Consider the following 25,079-nt stretch of genomic DNA (forward strand, 5'->3'; position numbering starts at 1 on the left):
CTCCCCACCTGACCTCAGCAAGTGTTTTGTTCTCAGGGTTTAACCCCTTGGTTTTTATTCTTCAAAGAAACAAAGAGTGACAGGTTTTCTTGTAGGTTTTAAAAAACAAAAAATCAATTGTTTATTGATCAATATGCCTGATCCCAAAATTGTTGCAATAACATCCACTCATGCAATCGCTCACACATGTGTGTGAGCACACACACACACAGGAAGAGACAGATAGAGAGGGAAAAAAGGAAAGTGATTTAGTAGGGGGGAAGTCGTGATAAACCTGTTGAATTCTCTTGGAAATCAAGTTCTTGATGGGTGCGGGCCTGAAATGATTATAGATTTCTCTCTTGGTTGAAAGTTCAGTTGAACATGGTGGGGCACTTCTGGTTCACTGCTGTCTATTGTAGATGTAAGATTGTACAGCAGGGCACATGCCTTTTGCTGGAACGCAAGCTGCTAAATGTTGCTTCCCTCTCTTTCTCTCTCTCTCTCTCTCGGCTGTCTTTTTTAAGGTAAAGCTGTGTTACTTCTCACCTCCTGGTAGGAGCCACACTCATCTCTTCCCCATGGTGATCGCATGGCCCAGGACATGGCTACTTCACACCTTCTTTGTTTCAGAAGAAGATGTTCAATTCTGGAATGTTTTAGGATAGGTGCAATTGACACCTCTTAGCTTTGAAGATTTGTCCTGTGTTTTTGTCAGACAGTCTGAATACACAAAGGCTAGTCCTTTTTCCTTCAGTGGCCAATTTGGACCATTGTTCACTTTTAAAAATAAAGGTTCATTTTATAAAAGACAAAGTCAGTTTTTCATAACTCTTCAGAGTTAGTCTATAATTTGTATCATCGCACTTCCAGTGTGTGTGACACAAGCAATAAAGAGGAATCACTACCCTACTCCAACACTGGAATAGATCACGCCAGCACTGGCAGGCGCAAAATTTTCAGCAAGCTTGATGCCAGAAATGGCTACTGGAATGTGAAGCTTGACGAGGAATCTTCGTTGTTGACAATGTTCAACAGACCTTTTGGACGGTACAAATTCCTGCATCTACCTTTTGACCTTAAAGTGAGCCAGGATGTGTTCCAGCAAAAAATAGATGAGACGTACAGGGAGCAATTGGCATAGCTGATGATATCCAGATCTATGGTGTAGATGGAAAAGACCAACTGCATGAAGCCATGGAGAGAACCAGGAACACTGGGATCAAGCTAAAGGTGACAGAATGCCATTTTCAGAATGGTGTACACACCTGATGCAGTCCTGAAAAAGTCACAGCTATCTCTGAGATGGAAGCTCTGAGGGATAAGAAAGAGCTGAGAAGTTTTCTTGGCTTGATCCAGTACATGAGCTCTTTCATACCTCACATGTCAGAACACACAGCAAACCTACGAGAGAAAATGTTGAGTGCCAGTAGTCGGAGTCACATGAGAGGAGTTTCAGTTGACTCAAAGAAGTAATATGCAAGGAGACAAGTCTGTCATACTTCAACAGAATGAAACCTGTCACTTAGCAAGTAGATGCTTCTACAGAAGGACTGGGAGTGGCCTTTGTACAAGAAGGATCCAAAGGTCTAACATCAGTTGAGATCAGATATGCCAACATAGAAAGAGAGCATTTGGCAGTGGTGTATGGATGCAAGAAATTCCATATATGTCTCTGTGGGAGAAAATGCACAGTGGACAGTGATAGTCATCCACTAGAACATATCTACAAGAAAAATCTATGTAGACCACCAGCAAGACTACAGAGGATACTCCTGAGGCTTCAGAGTTACGATTTCACTCCGAAATGCAAGGCAGGAAGAGAAATGATGCTATCTGATATCCTATCTTATCTGAAGCTACACGAGGAACACCAGATAAAAGATCTCGGTGTAAAGATACATCACCTATTGAACATGACACCACCAAAATTGAGTGAAATCAGAGATGAGACCAGTAAAGACAAAGAGTTACAGATGCTCCCTCAGCAAGTGATTCAGGGATGGCTGGAAAAGATGCCTCAAACACAACCAGCAATATAGCACAGCAGTATTGGTCAATCAGAGATGGCATCTCATTAGAAGACAGTGTTCTGCAGGCCGGATCCAGAATCCTCGTATTCAAAACTATGCAGAGATAACTTCTCCAGAAGATACATGAAGACAACATGAGAATGGAGAAGTATAAGCTGAGAGCCAGATCAGGTGTGTACTGGATAAGCATCTACCAAGACATTGAAAGAATGGTATCTACATGCAGCATATGCCAGAAATATAAAAGCACAGAGCCGAAAGAGGAGATGATGCTAGTGAGGTACCACCCAGACCATGTCACACTGTGGCAGCCAACTTATTCACGCACAACCAAGAATGTATCTTATAGTAGCAAACTATGACTCAAAATCCCCATTCATTAGAAAGGTAAAAGATTTGAGAGCTACAACAATCACCACAGCAATATGAGTCCTGTTTGCTGAGCAAGGGATTCCAGAAAGGGTGATCTGTGGTGATGGAATCCAATTCACCTCCAGAGAGTTTAAGGAGTTTGCTGAACGGTATGAATTCCATTAAGCAGATGAGGAGGAACAGAGTCCATTCTCAGCCTACACCAAAACTGGTAAATCAGAGAAGCTCATCAGCAACATCACCAACAATTGGTGCAACATTAGCAACTTCAACAGCAAGTGACACAGCAACACCAACATGAAGCACAACTTCTACAACACCAGGAGCAACATGTACAACACCACTCGAAGAGTGCGCTAACTCATTGCAGAGAGGGATGCCAACAATCAGATCCATGAGATGGAGGCACAACATCTTACCACCGGAATGATGTGAATAATTCTTTGAAAGAAAGAGCTATAGAAGTGTTTTAACATGTTCAGAATTACAAGTTTAATTGTAAAAGTTGAATGTAAATTTTCTTTAGCAGCCACAGGAAAAATAAATAATGTTTAGAAAAAATGGGGATAGTGAAAGAAATTGCAATTTTTTTAAAGAGGGATGTTATATGTTATATTATCCCAAAATGATTTAGGATCAATATTGTCTATTTGTATGTATACATATATATCCATAATACCGCATCACCCACTACTATACTATAGTCTGTGTACCAAACACACATTGTATCATTCTGCCACATGTGTAGAGATGTGTAAAATATGAGACACAAGCACCAACATCTGTATTAAAAAGTGTGATTATTTCAGAGCTCTGGGAACCACAAGACATAATAAACATCCTCACCAAGGCGGTGTCAGCCGCCGTTCTTGGACGAAATATGCACACTTTAAGCATCATTTTGGTCACCAAATGGCACCTGTAGCATCCAAACAATGGGTGCTAACAGGCCCAATTTCACATCCTTAAGGCATGAAGTGATAGATGGGGATATGCTCAAGATAACCAAACTCCTATGAGGGAGGTGCATTTATTCAGTGCTCAGCAAAGAACTCACCTCAGCAACTTGCTGAAAATCATACAAATAGACATTCTGTACAACTAGAATAAAAACAAAGATATAACTCAAAATTTCCTTTTTCTTATTTATGCTGAAATACTACACAATTAGCAAAGTTAATTCATTCCTGTTTCACACTGTATCTTCTTGTTATACACTGGCCAGGATTTTTTCCGGGTGAGGGGAGTCTTGACCACTGGCAAAAGTGTCAGCAAGAGCCCCGCGTCGCCTCCTCTGGGAAAGGCCTGCTGCTTCAAGTGCCAATTAGGCTCTTAAGTGGACAGCGGGGGAGGGGGGGGGGAAGAGGCCTTCCCCGGGATCAAGGACCCTGGCAACAGAAGTCCTGCCAGCTGAGAGCTGCTGGCCAATCAGTGGTCGGCAGCTCTTTAACTGAGCAGCGCCACCGCAGAGGTGGTGGCTGCTACCGGTACTGGACTCACCCAAGACCCTGGGCCCAGGCCACAGGTAAGTTAGGGCAGGAGGGGTTTGCAGGGTGGTGGTCCTAGGGGAGGGGTGTATAGGGGGGTCAGCAGCAAGGGCAGGTGGTGGCTCTCAGCAAACCCCCTTCCCAATGCCGCGTCCTTTGTTCATGCACTAAGTGCCTTTGAACAATGGAGACCCCCGGAGATGGCAAGCAAACCTTACGGGTTTGCTTGGCTTGCTCCCCATGCGGCGACAGGCCTGCCCGCCACTGGGCTAATTCCGGCAGTGGAAGGATAAGGCCCTTAATTGGGCATTAATTGCCCACTTAAGGGCCTCAATTGGTGGCAGGGCGGGAAGACCACAGACCTGCCCACCTGGACTTAATTTGGGTGGAGGGGGAGTGGTGGTGGGGACCCCCACAGCCACCATCCTGCCCAATTGTATGCTCTCCCTGCCTCCAAATCCAACACAGAGGAGAGGATAAAATTCCCCCCACTATTTCAGTCAACCCACACATTCTTGGAAAGCATAACTGGGTATCATTAAACATGATCTTGTCTACAAGATTATGAATTGGGTGTTATTCCTCTTGCAATAAAAGAGGTAGAACAGGCCCCTAAATGACTCAGTAATAAATGCCTCATTTAGTATGGTATTGATCTGAAATCCTAATCTATACTGAGTTGGACGTCTTCAACTGAGAGATGGTAGATGCCTGTATGTTACAGGCTAGGGAAAACACACAGTAAGGGTTCCTGGTACTGATTGATATCCAGTGACCTCTGCTGGAATATACATTATATGCATGAATAAATGGATTAAATAAATGCATGAACTTCACAAATTAAAAGTGGTTTACCATGGAATCTGCTGAAATTAATTAAAGAACTCAAGAATTGATAAATTAATGAAACATATAGCTAGAATTCACAAATTAAGACTGAATGTATTGGAAAAGCAAGTGAACTGAAGTAAACAGAATTAGGTGCAGATGTCAGAAATGAATGAAGGAATTAAATGAAAAGGTAGCATACATAAATTAAAGATAGTTCTACCAGAACATTGTTGAAATGAAGGAAATAGTGTAGGGCTTGGAATTTGGCAGTTAAGACATTGCTGGCAACTCTAGGCTGAGCTTTAGACTCCATATCCTGGTCATCACAAAGACATCCCACTTTCACCTCTGTAATGTCACCTGCCTCTACTCCGTCTCAACCTATCTGTTGTTTTAGACTTCCTCTATGTCTTCGTCACCATCTGGTTCAGCTATTTCAATGTTTTCCTAGCCAGCCTACTATCCTCCACCCTCGTAAACTTCAGCCCATCCAAAACTCGACGATTCAAATCCTATCCTGCACCTAGTCCATTCCCCCATCAACTTTATTTTCACACACCTACATTGGCTCTTGGTCCACCAAAATCCCAAAATGAAAATGCAAATGCATGCATTCAAATTCCTCCTTATACATCAATTGGGTATTAATTGTATTTAGGTGGTGGGTATTAATTGGGGTCTCACATGTGCTCATATTTAGGAGCAGACTTAAAGAAGGGTTATTGGTTGCATGATATGCATTGTCTGTCTCTGTAAATAAAAGCTTGTAAGTTAATAAAGACTGGTCTCCAGTCTTCCATCCTTCAGTGCCTGGCCATCCAAGTTTGAACAGCATATCTGTAACCTCCTCCAGCAGTAGAACCCTCTTCCCCAAATCTCCATCTCTCTGACTGCAACTTTTTGTGAATCCCTCCTCTCCCCCCACCATAGGCAGCTGTGTCTTTATTCAGCTAGGCCCGATGCTCTGGAAATAACTCCATAATCCCCTCTGTCTCTTTATTTGTTTCTCTCCTTCTTTGGAACCCTCCTTAAAACCCACCCCTATAACCTCATTTTTAGTCATGCTTGAAATATCGCCTTCTTTGGCTCAGCTATTTTTTTCCCCTTAGACTTCTGTGAAGCACCATGGGAAGTTTCCTTTATTAAAAACACCATATAAATGCGATTTTATTGCTGTTATCTACCTGAACACAACGTCTTAGATCCTCTTGATACAGTAATGGTTCGGCCAATGTGACTGAAGTGACCAGAGGCTGCCAGGAAGAAGCTGTTGGCATACATATTCAACACCATGCTCCTTGTTGAGCTGGACTATGTATACACAGGCAGTAGCTGGAATAACTGCCCAGCAGCCTTTGGGAAAGTGTACCTTCCAAACGCAATATAGAAGAATTTAACTTGGGCACTGAATAGGTGTGATATTAAGGATTAATGCAGCATCTGCCCAATATGGCAATCAGAAGGCTCAAACCACTTTCAGATTTAGGCCTCATTAGCATCTTGGCATTAAGCTGCAGGCAAGGTAGGCATACTGCCTCAGTTAACCAGTTTCCTACTATTATGGCCCAGGATTTCCAGGACTTCCTCTGATTTGTAGAACTTGATGAGCATCTGTAATAACTATAATTCCAGTGTTTAAATATAAGTTGTTATTTTGTGCTGTTGCGGCACCGAGGCAGTTATGATGGGCTTGTGCAGGGACCTGCCCCCTCAGATGGGAGGGCCTGAATACGGCTAGGCCTCAAGTCGAAGAGGACGTAAACAGTGTGCAACCTGGAATCATAGACTGTTTACAGCACAGAAGGAGGCCATTTGACTGTCATATCTGTGCCGGCCCTCTGCAAGACCTCTCAAATCTTTTTCCTCCCACATTTTCCCTGCCAAGTGCTGCACCTATCCAGCCCTAGGATTGAGGACAACAGAAAAATGCTGTTTATGAGTTCTTATTGCACGAAATGCAGATATTTTTGATCTTTTCAACAGTGCAAATATAACCCCTGTCAAAGCTCCTCAGGGCTCCTTTGCATAGCTGCATTTTTCAAGTACACAGAGGTTTCCTCGTTTTATGCCACTCCTGCTATCAGTGTCAGGGGAATTGTAGCCACCATTACCTATAGTATAGTATTGCAGATTAATAAAGTGAGTGTTATTTTAGGAGGGTGAAGATTGTGGTGGTGTCCAGGGAGGAAAGGGAAAGTGTGGTGAGATGTTACTTTCAACTGCCCTCATTAAATGTTTTCACTTCTTTTTTCACTGTTAATCCATACTGGATTTGAGGGAGTTGGAAATTGATGCCAGTGCCAGCAAACTGCAGGTAGCACAGCTGATGCTTGGTGAAAGGAAGACATAGGAGTGTAAGGCTGTTGTCTTGTATCTCTTGTAGAAGGTCTTGGAGACCTTTAGTAGAGAAGCTGGTTGTTTTTCTTCTGCCTGCTGCCCCAGTGTGGTCCCCAAGGGGCACCTATGTGGGCATGATATTACATCATTATTACATGGAATTTCCCTGGAGGTAGGTAGGTGTGTGGATGTGCATGCGTGAGCTAAACAGATGAGGAAGACCCAAGTTTCAGTCTATTGCTTCTGCTAAGTTAGCTTGTCTCCGTGGATTGGTGTTCGAGGTAGAGGTACTATAATTAGCTTCAGTGCTATTGGGCTAAGAGGGGGGAAACCACTGGGTCACTTTTCAGCGATTCTAGATAGAACTGTGTGTTGATGAATGTGGGGTTAGAACTGGATCAAACTTGACTGTCATACATCCCTATGGTAAAATTGTCTGGGCTTATACCTGGAGAATGACTGTCTGTGCAGATAACTGGAGGATATCAGGCACCATAGTACTACACCGAGGATCATTGCCATCACAAGAGAAGGGTGCCCAGGGAGAAGATTTGCAGGAAAAGGTTGAGAAAAAGGAATATGGATTCCGGTCAAATAATACGCAAGTGTCTACATTTTCTCAGTATGAGGCAGTGGCAAGGAATGGAGCTCAGCACCAAGACATTTCAGAAAATCACAAAAACATTTCTCCGATATGTGTGACAATGAGCTTGTTTCCCCTCCTTCAGCCTGGACATTAGAACAATAGAAACTTACAGCACAGAAGAAGACCATTCAACCCATAATACCTGTGCCAGCTCTTTGAAAGAGCTATCCAATTAGTCCCACACTTCTTTTGCCATAGCCTTGCAATTTTTTCTGACTTCCTTGTGTTCAGCAAACTTCAGGCAAAATGTGCTACACACATTGAGATTTTTCCAACGTAACTAATTTTAATTGTAACCATTTTCCGACAATTTTAAATTATATTTAAGAATGCTGTTATGTTGCAATATTATAAATATCTTAATGTTGACACTTTTGAAAGTCATCCGACTAAACAAAGTCTGCCAGCAATTCACTGTGCAGTTATATCACCACCTCCTCCCCAGCCAAAGAGATGAAAATATAAAATTGAATAGGGGCTTAATTAACAAGTATATTTTAATCAGCGCTCAGTATAAAAGGATCTAGCCCAATCCCATGAAAAAGAAAGAGGTAAGAAGAAAAATAAATTTATAATTTGATATTGACCACCCAAGTCTCATCAACTGATTCTTTTATATTCTCAGAATTCCAGTTTGTTTGCTAGGTAAAACCTGCTTTCATAAAGTCAAGTTGACTTGGATTTATTGCCTTTATTTTTGCTAAGCACTCTTGAATTGCTTTCTTCGTGACAGGATCCAATATTTTTCCTCAGTATAGATGTTAAGTTGACAAGCTTATAATTCCCAGGATCATGCTTCTGACCTATTTTAAAGATTGGAGTCATATTATCTATCTTCCTTCCAATCATTTGTTGCTACCAATGCATCCCATGAGCTTTGCAGAAATTCCACTGATGCAGCCCGGACTATTAACTTTCTTTAATAAAAGCAAAATACTGTGGATGCTGGAAATCTGAAATAAAAACAAGAAATGCTGGAAATACTCATCAGGTCTGGCAGCATCTGTGGAGAGAGAAGCAGAGTTAACGTTTCAGGTCAGTGACCCTTCTTCGGAACTGGCAAATATTAGAAATGTCAAAGGTTATAAGCAAGTAAAGTGGGGTTGGGGAAGAGATAACAAAGGAGAAGATGTAGGTTGGACAAGGCCACAGATTAGCTGACCAGAAGGCCATGGAGCAAAGGCAAACAATATGTTAATGGTGTGTTGAAAGACAAAGCATTAGTACAGATAGGGTGTTAACAGACTGAAAATTGAACAGCAGCAAGTACAAACATGAAAAAAAAAGTGAGTAAGCAAACTGAAAAAACTAAGATAATATAAAATAAAATGAAAACAAAAAATATATAAAAAAGAAAAAATAACTAAAAATAAATGTAAAATGGGAGGCTCGTCATGCTCTTAAATTATTGAACTCAATGTTCAGTCCGGCAGGCTGTAGTGTGCCTAATCGGTAAATGAGATGCTGTTCCTCGAGTTTGCGTTGATGTTCACTGGAACTCTGCAGCAAGCCCAGGATAGAGATGTGAGCATGAGAGCAGGGGGGAGTGTTGAAATGGCAAGCAACCGGAAGCTCAGGGTCCTGCTTGCGGACTGAGCGGAGGTGTTCCGCAAAGCGGTCACCCAGTCTGCGTTTGGTCTCCCCATTGTAGAGGAGACCACATTGTGAGCAGCCAATACAGTATACTACATTGAAAGAATTACAAGTAAATCGCTGCTTCACCTGAAAGGAGTGTTTGAGGCCTGGGATAGTGAGGAGAGAGGAGGTAAATGGGCAGGTATTACACCTCCTGCGATTGCAGGGGAAGTTGCCATGGGAAGGGGACGAGGTGGTGGGGGTAATGGAGGAGTGGACCAGGGTGTTGCGGAGGGAACGATCCCTTCGGAAAGCTGACAGGGGAAGGGAGAGGAAGATGCGTTTGGTATTGGCATCATGCTGGAGGTGGCGGAAATGGCAGAGGATGATCCTTTGGATATGGAGGCTGATGGGGTGGAAAGTGAGGACAAGGGGAACCCTGTCACGGTTCTTGGAAGGAGGGGAAAGGGTGAGGGTAGAGGTGCGGGAAATGGGCCGGACACGGCTGAGGGCCCTGTCCACAACAGTGGGGGGGAATCCTCGGTTGAGGAAAAAGGAAGACATATCAGAAGTGCTGTCATGGAAGGTAGCATCATCAGAGCAGATGCGTCGGAGACGGAGAAACTGGGAGAATGGAATGGAGTCCTTACAAGAGGCATTCATAATGGCTTATTTGGAGAGGAGGGAAGGGCAACATTTATTGAGAATGACTGTGAGGCTTTTGTGCGAGAGGGCAATAGGCTGGTAAGTTTTTGTTATTCTTTCATAGATATGGGCATCGCTGGCAAGGCCAGCATGTGTTGTCCATCCCTAATTGCCCTTGACAACTGAGTGGCTTGCTAGGCCATTTCAGAGGGCAGTTAAGGGTTAGCCACATTGCTGTGGGTTTGGAGTCACATGTAGGCCACACCAGGCAATACAGTAGGTTTCCTTCCCTCAAGGACATTAGTGAAGCGGATGTTTTTTTTTATGACAATTGATGATAGTTTCATGACACCATTCCTGAGACTAGCTTTCAATTGAACTTATTAATTAATTGAATTTAACTTCCACCAGCTGCTGTGGTGGGATTTGAACCTGGGTCCCCAGGGCATTAGCCTTGGCCTCTGGAATACTAGTTCAGTGACAATACCACTATGCCACGGTCTCCCCAAGTGTGAATGTTGGCTGCACAGATGCCAATGTGAGGCTCCTGCAGAGAGAGAACTGAATGAAACTCCAAGGTATGTTGACCTGAGGAGTGCTGTGAAGGAATTGCTGGGCAAGTCAGAGTGTGGGCAAGTCACCTGTCATGTCCTCCTAGGGTCTTGGATCCTCTTAGTGCACTGTCTACAGGTTGGAGGGACTACACTTCTACTGCTGATTTCCTCAGCCACTTCCATCCACACAAGTTTGGTTGGAGAGGTTGTCCTCTTCCTCCTGTCCTTGAGAGATTTCACATCACTGCAGCCCCTTCAATCCCACAGCAAGACCTCCAGGTAAGAGTGAGTGACCCGGGTGTCAGGCTCCCCAGGTCTCCTCTCCATTCCTGTGGTTACTTCAGCCTCAAAAATACAAGGTCTGGTCAGCCCTTGTAACCCTTCGTCACTTTAATTAGAAATCCTACTGTTGACAGAATGGGAGTGGAGCAGAGAGGACCTGTGGGGAGAATGCCGAGAGCGGAGCCTATAAATCGAACCCGACGATCGAGGCCCAGTCTCTTACCTTCCGGGAGCAGTCCAGGCACGCCAGAGCTTGAAAAAAACAAGTCAACAGTGACATCACAGGAAAGCTGCAAGGTGATTGGTTGGTGAGTAACTGCTGTCAGGGAATAGCTCTAAATAGCTGGCTTAGTAACTAACATAAGAAAGGTCTACAGTTTATTTTCATATATAGTAAGTAGTGTTTTTTAGGGAGTTCTGTAGTAACGAGGACCAAGGAAGAAGGGCCCCAGAGTAATTGATATTATTTGATATTAAGCATCTTCCAAAAGGTTTAATTTAAAGGGTTAAGTTATGGCAGGAGAGCTCAAAGCCATGGTGTGCTCCTCGTGCTCTATGTGGGAAGCCGGGAACAATTCCAGTGCCCGGAATTGCAGGAAGTATCTCCAGCTGCAGCTCCTGGAAGCCCGGGTTTCAGAGCTGGAGCGGTGGCTGGGGACACTGTGGACCATCCGCGAGGCAGAGAGTATCGTGGATAGCACGTATAGAGAGGTGGTCACACCACAGGCTCAGACTCCACAGGCAGGAGGGGAATGCGTGACCACCAGGCAGAGCAAGAGGACTGGGCAGGCAGTGCAGGAATCTCCTGTGGCTATTCCCTTGCAATACAGATATACTGCTTTGGTTACTGTTGGGGGGAATGGCCTCTCAGGGGAAAGCAGCAACAGCCCAATTCGTTGCTCCACGGTTGGCTCTACTGCACAGGGGAGGAGTAAAAAGTGTGGGAATGCAATAGTTATAGGGATTCAATTGTAAGGGGAATAGATAGGCATTTCTGTGGCTGCAAACGAGACTCCAGGATGGTATGTTGCCTCTCTGGTGCTAGGGTCAAGGATGTCTCAGAGCGGTTACAGGACATTCTGAAGGGGGAGGGTGAACAGCCAGTGGCCGTAGTACACATTGGTACAAACGACATAGGTAAAAAAAGGATGAGGTCCTAAAAGCAGAATATAGGGAGTTAGGAAGTAAGTTGAAAAGTAGGACCCCAAAGGTAGTGATCTCAGGATTACTACCAGTGCCACGTGTTAGTCAGAATAGAAATAGCAGGATATATCAGATGAATACATGGCTGAAGAGATGGTGTGAGGGGGAGGGTTTTAGATTCCTGGGACATTGGGACCGGTTCTAGGGGAAGTGGGACCAGTACAAACTGGACAGGTTACACCTGGGCAGGACCGGGACTGATGTCCTTGGGGAAGTATTTGCTAGAGTGGTTGGGGAGGGTTTAAACTAAAATGGCACTGGGATGGGAACCTTTGCAAGGAGTCAGAGGAGGGGGGAATCAGGGACAAGAACGAAAGACAGTAAGAAAAGTGATAGGCAGAGAAATCAAGGACCCGAATCAAACAAGACCACAGTGAAAAATAGTGGGAAGGGGACAGGTAATGTTAAAAAGACAAGCCTTAAGGCTTTGTGCCTTAACGCACGGAGCATTCGCAAAAAAGTGGATGAATTAATCGCGCAAATAGATGTAAACGAGTATGAGAGAGTCGGGATTATGGAGACATGTCTGCAGGGTGACCAGGGATGGGAAATGAACATCCAGGGGTATTCAGTATTTAGGAAAGACAGACAAAAAGTAAAAGGCGATGGAGTTGCATTGCTGGTTAAAGAGGAAATTAACGCAATAGTGAGGAAGGATATTAGATCTGACGATGTGGAATCTGTATGGGTAGAGCTGTGAAACACTAAGGGGCAAAAAACGTTAGTGGGGGTTGTATATAGACCCCAAAACTGTAGTGGTGATGTTGGGAATGGCATTAAACAGAAAATTAGAATTGCATGCGATAAAGGAACATCCGTAATTATGGGTGAATTTAATCTGCATATAGAATGGGCAAATCAAATTAGTCACAATACCGTAGAGGAGGAATTCATGGAATATACAAGGGATGGTTTTCTGGACCAATACATTGAGGACCCAACTGGAGAACAGGTCATCCTAGACTGGGTATTGTGTAATGAGAGAGGAATAATTGATAATCTAGTTGTGCGAGATTATCGTCCCTTGGGGACGAGTGACGAGAATATGATAGAATTCTTCATCAAAATGGAGAGTGGCGCAGTTGATTCTGAAATTAAGGAATCTTAATAAAGGAAACTATGAAGGTATGAGGTGTGAGTTGGCTATGATGGATTGGGAAATGTTATTTAAAGGGATGACGGTGGAAAGGCAATGGCAAACATTCAAAGAGCACATGGATGAACTGCAACAATAGTTTATTCCTGTCTGGCACAAAAGTAAAACGAGAAAGGTAGCCAAACCATGGCTTACAAGGGAAATTAGAGATTGCATTAGATCCAAGGAAGAGGCATATAAATTTGCCAGAAAAAACAACAGACCTGAGGATTGGGAGCAGTTTAGAATTCAGCAAAGGAGGACCAAGGGATTGATTAAGAAGGGGAAAATAGAGTACGAGAGCAAGCTTGCGGGGAACATAAAAACTGACTGTAAAAGTTTCTATAGGTATGTGAAGAGAAAAAGATTGGTGAAGACAAATGTAGGTCCCTTACAGTCAGAAACAGGGGAATTTATTATGGAGAATAAAGAAATGGCTGACCAACTAAATGCATACTTTGGTTCTGTCTTCACAAAGGAGGACACAAATATTATACCAGAAATGTTGGGGAACACAGGGTTTAGTGAAAGGGAGGAACTGAAGGAAATCAGTATGAGTAGAGAAATGGTGTTGGGGAAATTGATGGGATTGAAGGCTGATTAATCCCCATGCTGATAATCTACATCCCAGAGTACTTAAGGAAGTGGCCCGAGAAATAGTGGATGCATTGGTGGTCATCTTTCACGATTCTCGACTCTGGAACAGTTCCTACAGATTGGAGGGTAGCTAATGTAACCTCACTATTTAAAAAGGGAGGTAGAAAGCAGGGAATTATAGACCAGTCAGCTTGGCGTCGGTAGTGGGGAAAATTCTAGAGTCCATTATCAAAGATTTTATCGCACAGCCCTTGGGGAACAGTGGTAGAATCGGACAGAGTCAGCATGGATTTACGAAAGGGAAATCATGCTTGACAAATCCACTAGAATTCTTTGAGGATGTAACTAGTAGAGTTGATGAGGAGGAGCCAGTGGATGTGGTTTATTTGGACTTTCAGAAGGTTTTCGATAAGGTACCACATAAGAGGTTAGCGTGTAAAATTAAAGCGCATGGGATTGTGGGTAGTGTATAGCGATGGATAAAAAATAGGTTGGCAGACAGGAAACAAAGAGTAGGAATAAACGGGTCTTTTTCCGAATGGCAGGCAGTGACTAGTGGGGTACCGCAGGGATTGGTGCTAGGATCCCAGCTTTTCACAATATATATTAATGATTTAGATGAGGGAACTAAATATAATATCTCCAAATTTTCAGCTGACACAAAACTGGGTCGGAGGGTGAGTTGTGAGGAGGATGCAGAGAGGCTTCAGGGTGTTTTGGACAAGTTTCGGTCTCCTTATCTGAGGAAGGATGTTCTTGCTATAGAGGGAGTGCCGCAAAGGTTTACCAGACTGATTCCTGGGATGACGTATGAGAAGAGACTGAGTTGGTTAGGACTATATTCACCGGAGTTCAGAAGAGTGAGGGGGGAATCTCATAGAAACGTATAAAATTCCAACAGGACTTGACAGGGTTGATGCAGGAAGGATGTTCCCGATGGTGGGGAGTCCAGAACCAAGGGTCATAGTCTAAGGATATGGGGTAAACCTTTCAGGACTGTGATGAGGAGAAATTTCTTCACCCAGGGCAGAATGGCCTACTCCTGCTCCTATTTTCTATGTTTCTATGACATGTTAAACTGCCCGCCCTCCCTAATTGGTTGAGGAGCTGGGAGGAGGGTTATAATGCCATGGCTCTGGGAAAGAGCCTCAGTGAAGCCCGCTAATTAGGAAATTGGGTTCCCAACCCCAAAATGATCCCGTTGTTCCATCAGGGACTAAGTCCATAAGATTCTGTCCATAATGGCATTATTTTCATCTGACCCCACTAAGGTAAACATCTTTGGCTGTTGCATCCTCACCCTGTGCATGTCCCTCATTTATTGATGATAAAAAATACCTCAGGGAAAGAAACATTGTGGGCAGGCTCTATTGTTGAATGCCAGAAGGGACCTGGAGCAGCCTGAAGGAAAGTTCTTAAAGTTTCCTACTTTATTTGTTTTAAGGAATTTTTGAAGTTTTCAGATATTTAAAAGAATTTTTGTTCTGTCCTTAAAGTTGCTTTCAGTGATTATTTTTCAGGCTGCATTTGCTGACAGCGCAGCCACTAGGTGACGCTGCACTGGCACATGGGCAAATGCAGCCTGTTCAACTAAAACGTCACAGTCACGGACGTTCAGGCAGCTGCCAGGACTAAAGATGGCACTGCTCAAATAATGACACAAAGGCAACGAAAACACATGGCAGCATACAATGGCCGGAGAGATTGGCTGGCTTGGGAATGGCCGGAGAAAGCGGGTGGGGCTGGGGGGGAGAATGGCCGGAGAGAGTGGGCGGAGAGAATGGCCAGAGAGAGTGGGCGAGGGGATTGGCCATAAAGATCGGGGGCGGGGGGGCAATTGCTGGAGAGAGCGGGCAGGGGGGGCAGGAGGAGAGTGCACCCACCACCCCCATGCTCCCCCCCCGCTCTCCCCCAAACCCCATTCTCTCCCCGCTTCTCCGCTTGCTCTCTCCCGCGTAATCTGGGCATGCGTGTACCAGTCCTGGCAATTTACGTGATGACGTCATCTGCGCATGCGCCAATCTGTCCTGGCAGTGCGGAACGTAGCACACGCGCAGAGAGCAGGAGCCCGCTTGTGCATGTGCGCAGGTTGGCGCAGTCGGATGACGTCTCCCCCAGCTGCGTTGTCAAGAATCACTTTCTTTTTTTAAAGTATAGTTACCAATTTTTGTGTTTTTTGTAATGTTCCGAGAAGATTGATGAAGGGAATGCTGTGGACATTGTTAATATAGATTTTAAGAAATCATTTGATAAGGTACCACATAAAAGGCTGCACCGTATGCCAGCCAAGAGCGACGTCTCAATTCATTCCATCTTCGCTGCCTTCGGAGAATACTTGGCATCAGGTGGCAGGACTATATCTCCAACACAGAAGTCCTTAAAGCGGCCAACATCCCCAGCTTATACACACTACTGAGTCAGCGGCGCTTGAGATGGCTTGGCCATGTGAGCCGCATGGAAGATGGCAGGATCCCCAAAGACACATTGTACAGCGAGCTCGCCACTGGTATCAGACCCACCGGCCGTCCATGTCTCCGTTATAAAGACGTCTGCAAACGCGACATGAAATCGTGTGACATTGATCACAAGTCGTGGGAGTCAGTTGCCAGCATTCGCCAGAGCTGGCGGGCAGCCATAAAGACAGGGCTAAATTGTGGCGAGTCGAAGAGACTTAGTAGTTGGCAGGAAAAAAGACAGAGGCGCAAGGGGAGAGCCAACTGTGCAACAGCCCCAACAAACAAATTTCTCTGCAGCAACTGTGGAAGAGCCTGTCACTCCAGAATTGGCCTTTATAGCCACTCCAGGCGCTGCTTCACAAACCACTGACCACCTCCAGGCGCGTATCCATTGTCTCTCGAGATAAGGAGGCCCAAAAGAAGAGGTAGCAGATGGAATTTAATACTGACAAGTGTGGGGTGATGCATTTTGGGTGAAGGAATAGGAAGAGGCAATATATACTAATGGCACAGTTCTAAAGAGTGTGCAGGAACGCAGGGACCTGGGAGTGCAGGTGCATAGGTCTTTGAAGGTGGCAGGTCCTATTCAGAGAATGGTTAGTAAAGCATTTGGGATCTTGGGCTTCATAAATAGAAGCATTGAGTACAAAAGCAGGGAAGTTATGCTGAACCTTTATAAAGCTCTGGTTAGGCCCCGACTGGAGTATTGCGTCCAGTTCTGGTCACCACACTTCAGGAAGTATGTGAGGATCCTTGAGAGGGTGCAGAGGAAATTTACCAGAAAGATTCCAGGGATGGAGAATTTTAGTTACAAAGTTAGGTTGGAAAAGCTGGGTTTGTTCTCCTTAGAACAAAGGAGATTTAATAGGAGTGTACAAGATTATGACAGGCTTAGATAGAAACATAAGAAACATAGAAAATAGGAGCAGGAATAGGCCATTTGGCCCTTCGAGCCTGCACCGCCATTCAATACCATCATGGCTGATCATCCAAACTCAGTACCTTGTTCCCGCTTTATCCCCGTATCCCTTGATTCCTTTCGCCCTAAGAACTATATCTAACTCTTTCTTGGATGTAGTTAATGATTTGACCTCAACTGCTTTCTGTGGTAGAGAATTTCACAGGTTCACCACTCTCTGGGTGAAGAAATCCCTCCTCATCTCAGTCCTAAATGGCTTACCCCTTATCCTTAGACTGTGACCCCTGGTCCTGGACTCCCCCACCATCGGGAACATCCTTCCTGTATCTAGTCTGTCCAATCCTGTTAGTATTTTGTAGATTTCTATGAGATCCCCTCTCATTCTTCTAAACTCTAGCGAATACAAGCCTAATCGACCCAATTTCTCTTCATACATCAGTCCTGCCATCCCAGGAATCAGTCTGGTGAACCTTCGCTGCACTCCCTCCCTAGCAAGAACATCCTTCCTCAGATAAGGAGACCAAAACTGCACACAATATTCCAGATGTGGTCTCACCAAGGCCTTGTATAATTTCAGCAAGACATCCCTGCTCCTGTGCTCGAATCCTCTCGCTATGAAGGCCAACATACCATTTGCCTTCTTAACTGCCTGCTGCACCTGCATGCTTACTTTCAGCGACTGATGCACAAGGACACCCAGGTCTCGCTGCACCTCCCCCTTTCCCAATCTATCTCCGTTCAGATAATAATCTGCCTTTCTGTTTTTGCCACCAAAGTGGATAACCTCATATTTATCCACATTATACTGCATCTGCCATGTATTTGCCCACTCACTCAACCTGTCCAAATCATACTGGAGCTTCTCTGCATCCTCCTCACAGCTCACACTCCCACCCAGCTTTGTGTCGTGTGAAAACTTGGATATATTACACTTAATTCCCTCATCTATATCATTAATATATATTGTGAATAGCTGAGGTCCTAGCACCAATCCCTGCAGTACCCCACTAGTCACTTCCTGCCACTTGAAAAAGACCCGTTTATTCCTACTCTTTGTTTCCTGTCTGCCAACCAGTTCTCTATCTATGTCAGTACCTTACCCCCAATCCCATGTGCTTTAATTTTGCATGCTAATCTCTTATGTGGTACTTTATTGAAAGCCTGCTGAAAGTCCAAATATACCACATCCACTGGTTCTTCCTTGTCTATTCTACTAGTTGTATCCTCAAAAAATTCCAGTAGATTTGTCAAGCATGACTTCCCTTTCGTAAATCTATGTTGACTTTGCCCGATCATGTCATTGTTTTCCAAGTGCTCTGCTATTACATCTTTTATAATGGACCCTAGCATTTTCTCCACTACTGATGTCAGGCTAACCCATCTATAATTCCCTGTTTTCTCTCTACCTCCTTTTTTAAATAGTGGGGTTACATTAGCTAGCCTCCAATCCATTGGAACTGTTCCAGAGTCTATAGCATTTTGAAATTTCAAGGGCCACTTCCTTCAGTACTCTGGGATGTAAATTATCAAGCCCTGGGGATAAGTTAGACAAGGAAAAACTGTTCCCATTAACTAATGGTACAAGGAGTAGGGGACATAGATTGAAGGTTTTAGGCTAGAGATGCAGGGGGAATGTGAGGAAGCACTTTTTTAAGCAGTGGTAATGACCTGGAACTCGCTGCCCACAAGATGGTGGAAGCGGTGACAATCAATGACTTCAAGAGGACATTAGATGGCCACCTGTGAGAACTAGACTTGCTGGGGTACGGGGATAGAGCAGGTGAGTGGGACGGACTGCCTCGCTCTGTGGAGAGCCAGCATGGACTTGATGGGCGAAATGGCCTCCTTCTGTGTTGTAAATGACTCTATGACTCTATCACCTAGCAGAATGGGAGCCTTGAGAACAAGTGACATCTCTGTTAGACCTTCCTTGGCTTTGAGGAGAAAGAAGGGGAGGTAGGGTCAGGAGGATCATCAATGATGCCAGGTTGCAAAGGCAGTATAGGTGGCCTCTGGCCCATATTGATACTCAATGTCTTCCTGTGTGCAGTGGGAATAGTCCAGTGGGCGGTACTTCAGAAGGACCAATGTCCTTCATGAAACAATAACTGAGATGGTCCAGATGTTAGCGTACCATTGATACATATAAGGGAAACATTTAGATCTGAGCCCATTGCCAAAGGTACCCGTCATCAGGATCCCCTTTTGGCAACAAATTCAACTTAGTTACTTAGTAACATTGGGCTCTCCTCCCCTTTGAAGATAATTTTGCTGGCCCTTTGTGCAGACATTCATCATTTACCCCAGATCAATCTGCACATATCAGGCTGAATTTTAGTTCCAGGATCCCGATCCTGTCTCTGGGCTGAATTCCAGACTGGGAACCAGGAAGTGGCTGGAGCCCTGGAGGAGATTTTCAAGGAGGTAGCCTATTAAGAGACTCTGGGCGACCGGAAGCCCCACCAGGATTGGTGGGCACTACCGCTATAGGTGAGGGACCGTGAGGACACCTCAAGATGGAGGCACCCTCTGAATATTTGTAAGTGATACAAAATATCCTGTAGCCACAGCTACCAGGCCATCATAGCAGAGGAGGAAACCCTCCAGCAGCCATAGCTGTGGCCCTCGCAGCCCAGCGGATCCATGCTGGACTGCTTTGTAGGATGGGACTCTAGCCCACTACCCCCATCCCCACTCCCACCCCATGGCCTTCCGCCGGGAGGCCATCACCATGTCACCTACAGGCTACAGCCACATTGTGGAAGCCTGTCCGCCTTTTGGAAAATCCAGACGGCGTGTAAAGAGTGCCCCTAATTGGCACTTTCATTGGCTTAATTGACTACCTGCTGCTGGCAGGCAGGCAGCCGTCAACCCCCAAAAGCTACCTTCCTGGGATTAGGCCAGAGGTGGAAACATGTCGGCAGAATGACACACTGGCTGGTACCGAGAAATTGCTGACACCTCCGCCTCTGCCTCGGGATGAAAACTCAGTCCATCCTAACAGTGACAAAAACGCATTGCCAGCAACAAATTTGATGCCAATTTCACTGATTAAAAACACCATGCCTCCCTTTAATGCTTAATATTGTTTGTCCTTTCTTTTCTACAGTGGCAGAAGATTCTGAAGTGATGGACTGATTATTTACAGCATGAGCCTCGGGAGATTGAGGTATCCTTTGCTTGTCTTCAATTGGCCATTTCTCCTTTAAGGAGAAAATGCAACACTCTTCATGCTACTATATGAAGTACTACCACATTTCTGAAGACATTCCTTAATGGGGCTGAATAAACAAAGACTCCTCCTTCCACAACCCCAGATCATCCTTTACAAGGGCCTTCTTCCTTTGGGGACAAAGCATGAGGTCTTTCTTTGTTGGATTGTGGACTGTAAAGCCTCATACGCACATACGAACAGATGAATTATGAACAGAAGTATGCCACTCGGCCTCTCAAGCCTACTCCACTATACAACAAGATCATGGCTGATCTGATTGTAACCTTAGCCCCACACTTCCGCCTACCTCTGATAACTTTTCACCTCCTTGCTTATCAAGAATCTATCTACCTCTGCCTTAAAAATATTCAAAGACTCTGCTTCCACTGCCTTTTGAGGAAGAGAATTCCAAAGTCCCTCTGAGACAAAAAATGTCTCCTCATCTCTGTCTTAAATGGGCAACCCATTATTTTTAAACAATGACCCCTAGTTCTAGATTCTCCCACAAGAGGAAACATTCTTTCCACATCCACCCTATCAAAACCCCTCAAGATCATATATGTTTCAATCAAGTTGCTTCTTACTCTTCTAAATTCAGCAGATACAAGCCTAGCCTGTCCAACCTTTCCTCATAAGACAACCCGCCCATTTCAGGTAAGAATCTAGTAACTTATTTTCCTACCTACCTTTGTGTCATCAGCAAATTTAGCAACCATACCTTCGGTCCCTTCATCCAAGTCATTTATATAAATTGTAAAAAGTTGAGGCCCCAGCACAGATCCCTGTGGCACACCACTCGTTACATCTTGTCAACCAGAAAATGACCCATTTTCTCTCTGTTTCCTGTGAGCTAGCCAATCTTCTATCCATGCCAATGTTACCCCCATACCATGAAGTTTTATTTTCCGCAATAACCTTTGATGTGGCACCTTATCAAATGCCTTCTGTAAATCTAAATACAGTACATCCACTAGTTCCCTTTATCCATAGCACGTTACTTCTTCAAAGAACTCCAATAAATTGGTTAAATATGATTTCCCTTTCAGAAAACCATGTTGACTCTGCCTGATTACCTTGAATTTTTCTAAGTGTCCTGCTATAATGTGTTTATGATAACTTCTAACATCTTCCCTATGACAGATGATAAGCTAACTGGCCTGTAGTTTCCTGCTTTCTGACTCATTGTCTTTTTGAATAAAGGAGTTACATTCACTATTTTTCAATCTAATGGAACCTTCCCTGAATCTAGGTAATTTTGGAAAAAGAAAACAATGCATCAACTATCTCACTAGCCACTTCTTTCAAGACCCTAGGACGAAGTCCATCAGGACCCGGGGACTTGTCAGCCCGCAGCTCCAACAATTTGCTCAGTACCATTTTCCTGGTGATTGTAATTTTCATGAGTTCATTCCCCCCCTTCCGTTTCCCGATTTACAGCTAATTCTGGAATGTTACTTGTATCCTCTATAGTAAAGAATTGCTCAATTCATCTTCCGTCTCCTTATTTTCCTGTTCCTGCTCAAGCATTTTCATTTCCAATTGCAACTGAATCCTAGCTAATTCAACTGCACTACCTTCTGGTGTGCCGCCTTCTTCCTATTTCAACTAGAGTGTTATTACTTCAATTATGTCTGTTTTCTTAGCTCCTGGTTTTAACTCTCACACTAAGGGCTGGATTTTATCAGCGCCCCGATGTCGGGGGTCATGGCGGGGGTGCCCGGAAAATACCTCCGGGAGATGCCTGCCACGGGCTTTGACCCCGCCCCATATTTCCAGCAGTGGCAAAGCCTCGTGGCAGCCCTGCCGCCACTCGGCAATGGGAAGCTAATTAAGATATTTAAATAAATATTAATTAATGAATAATTACTTACCTCATTGTGACGGCCATCCTGCTCCAATATTCCAGCGGGTTGCCAGAACTCCTGTGCATTTGGATCTCCGTTCCAGGATCCGAGGCAGAACACTGGTGGAGAAGGGGGAGGAGTGAAGTTTTCAGGGCGGGTTGGGGATGGCAAAAAAACTAATGTGGTTGGTGAAGGGGATGGTGGCAAGGGGTTGAAGGTTAAAGGTTCTCAACTTTGGTGGAGGGAAGGTCGGGATCGCGAGGTTAGTTTTTCTGTGGGGAGAGGGCATTCAATAAATTGATTTGTCATGGAGGTCGTGGGAGAGGGTATTGGAACTTAGAAAAAATTTTTAACTTTAGTTTTTAAAATACTGTACCTTTAAAAGTTTAAATGCTTCAGAAGAGCCTGAAGCCTTTGAAAAGTGGTGCCGATGTCTGCGCCTATCTATGTCATCTGGGGTGGGTATTCCGCCTCTCCATGTAAATGAGCCGCCGCGCTAAATATTGCGGCAGCTCAGCAGTGCACATCTCAAGCATGTGCCACGATGTTTTTGAAAAATTCAGCCCTATCAGTTCTGCTAAATCCTTTAATCTAATCTTGGTTAAGCTCCTCAGGAATAAACGAATGATAAGAGTTAGAACAGGGCCAATCAAGGATAGTAGTGGGAAGTTGTGTGCGGAATCAGAGGAGATAGGGGAAGCGTTAAATGAATATTTTTCGTCAGTATTTACAGTAGAGAAAGAAAATGTTGCCGAGGAGATTACTGAGATACAGCCTACTAGGCTAGATGGGATTGAGATTCACAAGGAGGAGGTGTTAGCAATTTTGGAAAGAGTGAAAATAGATAAGTCCCCTGGGCCAGATGGGATTTATCCTAGGATTCTCTGGGAAGCCAGGGAGGAGATTGCAGAGCCGTTGTTGTTGATCTTCAAGTCGTCATTGTCGACAGGAGTAGTGCCGGAGGACTGGAGGATAGCAAATGTTGTCCCCTTGTTCAAGAAGGGGAGTAGAGACAGCCCTGGTAATTATAGACCTGTGAGCCTTACTTCGGTTGTGGGTAAAATGTTGGAAAAGGTTATAAGAGACAGGATTTATAATCATCTTGAAAAGAATAAGTTCATTTGCGATAGTCAGCACGGTTTTGTGAAAGGTAGGTCGTGCCTCACAAACCTTATTGAGTTTTTCGAGAAGGTGACCAAACAGGTGGATGAGGGTAAAGCCGTGGATGTGGTGTATATGGATTTCAGTAAGGCGTTTGATAAGGTTCCCCACGGTAGGCTATTGCAGAAAATACGCAAGTATGGGGTTGAAGGTGATTTAGAGCTTTGGATCAGAAATTGGCTAGCTGAAAGAAGACAGAGGGTGGTGGTTGATGGCAAATGTTCATCCTGGAGTTTAGTTACTAGTGGTGTACCGCAAGGTTCTGTTTTGGGGCCACTGCTGTTTGTCATTTTTATAAACGACCTGGATGAGGGTGTAGAAGGGTGGGTTAGTAAATTTGCGGATGACACGAAGGTCGGTGGAGTTGTGGATAGTGTCGAAGGGTGTTGTAGGGTACAGAGGGACATAGATAGGCTGCAGAGCTGGGCTGAGAGATGGCAAATGGAGTTTAATGCGGAGAAGTGTGAGGTGATTCACTTTGGAAGGAGTAACAGCAATGCAGAGTACTGGGCTAATGGGAAGATTCTTGGTAGTGTAGATGAGCAGAGAGATCTTGGTATCCAGGTACATAAATCCCTGAAAGTTGCTACCCAGGTTAATAGGGCTGTTAAGAAGGCATATGGTGTGTTAGCCTTTATTAGTAGGGGGATCGAGTTTCAGAGCCACGGGGTCATGATGCAGCTGTACAAAACTCTGGTGAGGCCGCACCTGGAGTATTGCGTGCAGTTCTGGTCACCGCATTATAGGAAGGATGTGGAAGCTTTGGAAAGGGTGCAGAGGAGATTTACTAGGATGTTGCCTGGTATGGAAGGAAGGTCTTACGAGGAAAGGCTGAGGGACTTGGGGTTGTTTTCGTTAGAGAGAAGGAGGAGGAGAGGTGACTTAATAGAGACATACAAGATAATCAGAGGGTTAGATAGGGTGGATAGTGAGAGTCTTTTTCCTCGGATGAGGATGGCAAACACGAGGGGACATAGCTTTAAGTTGAGGGGTGAAAGATATAGGACAGATGTCAGAGGTAGTTTCTTTACGCAGAGAGTAGTAGGGGCGTGGAACGCCCTGCCTGCAACAGTAGTAGACTCGCCAACTTTAAGGGCATTTAAGTGGTCATTGGATAGACATATGGATGTAAATGGAATAGTGTAGGTCAGATGATCGGCGCAACATCGAGGGCCGAAGGGCCTGTACTGCGCTGTAATATTCTAATTCTAATTCTAATTCTAATTCTAAATCACTCAGGGTTACATCCTCCTCCCCCAAAAAGGTTGCAGCAACTGGTACAGACATTCTGGCAGAGTAATCTTTAATCTACTGCACAGGAAACCTATTTATTTTTTCTTTTCCTCTTTTCAATTATTATTACCTCACTTAAAATTGAACGATGTCGGCATTGGATATCCCAGACGAGCCCCCAATTACATGTTACAAATGAAGCGGGAGGAGTGCATTGTTTATTCTTGTTCCACTTCTTCACCAAGCACAACATGTATTTAAAGTTTTTCCCACTTACCAATACAGTCAATCATAGACACTATTTTTATCCCAGAATAAAACACACTAATCAGGTTTCTTTAATAAGACAAAATTATCAGTTTATTATAAAACAAGTCTTAACCAGAAATGAAGCAAACCATAAACACACAAAATCAAAATGTAAAAGTTCCCTTTTTACCTTAGTCCCTCACACACACACATGCACCAGTTAACCAAAAAAAAAGAGATTTACTCTTTAGAGCTCTCGTACAAAAAAACAAAAAAAGTTGGTCAAATACTTGCTAAGTTTTGAAGAAAAAAGAGAAGATATGAAAA

The sequence above is a fragment of the Heterodontus francisci genome, chromosome 5 (genome assembly GCF_036365525.1).
Source record: "Heterodontus francisci isolate sHetFra1 chromosome 5, sHetFra1.hap1, whole genome shotgun sequence".
Taxonomy (NCBI): domain Eukaryota; kingdom Metazoa; phylum Chordata; class Chondrichthyes; order Heterodontiformes; family Heterodontidae; genus Heterodontus; species Heterodontus francisci.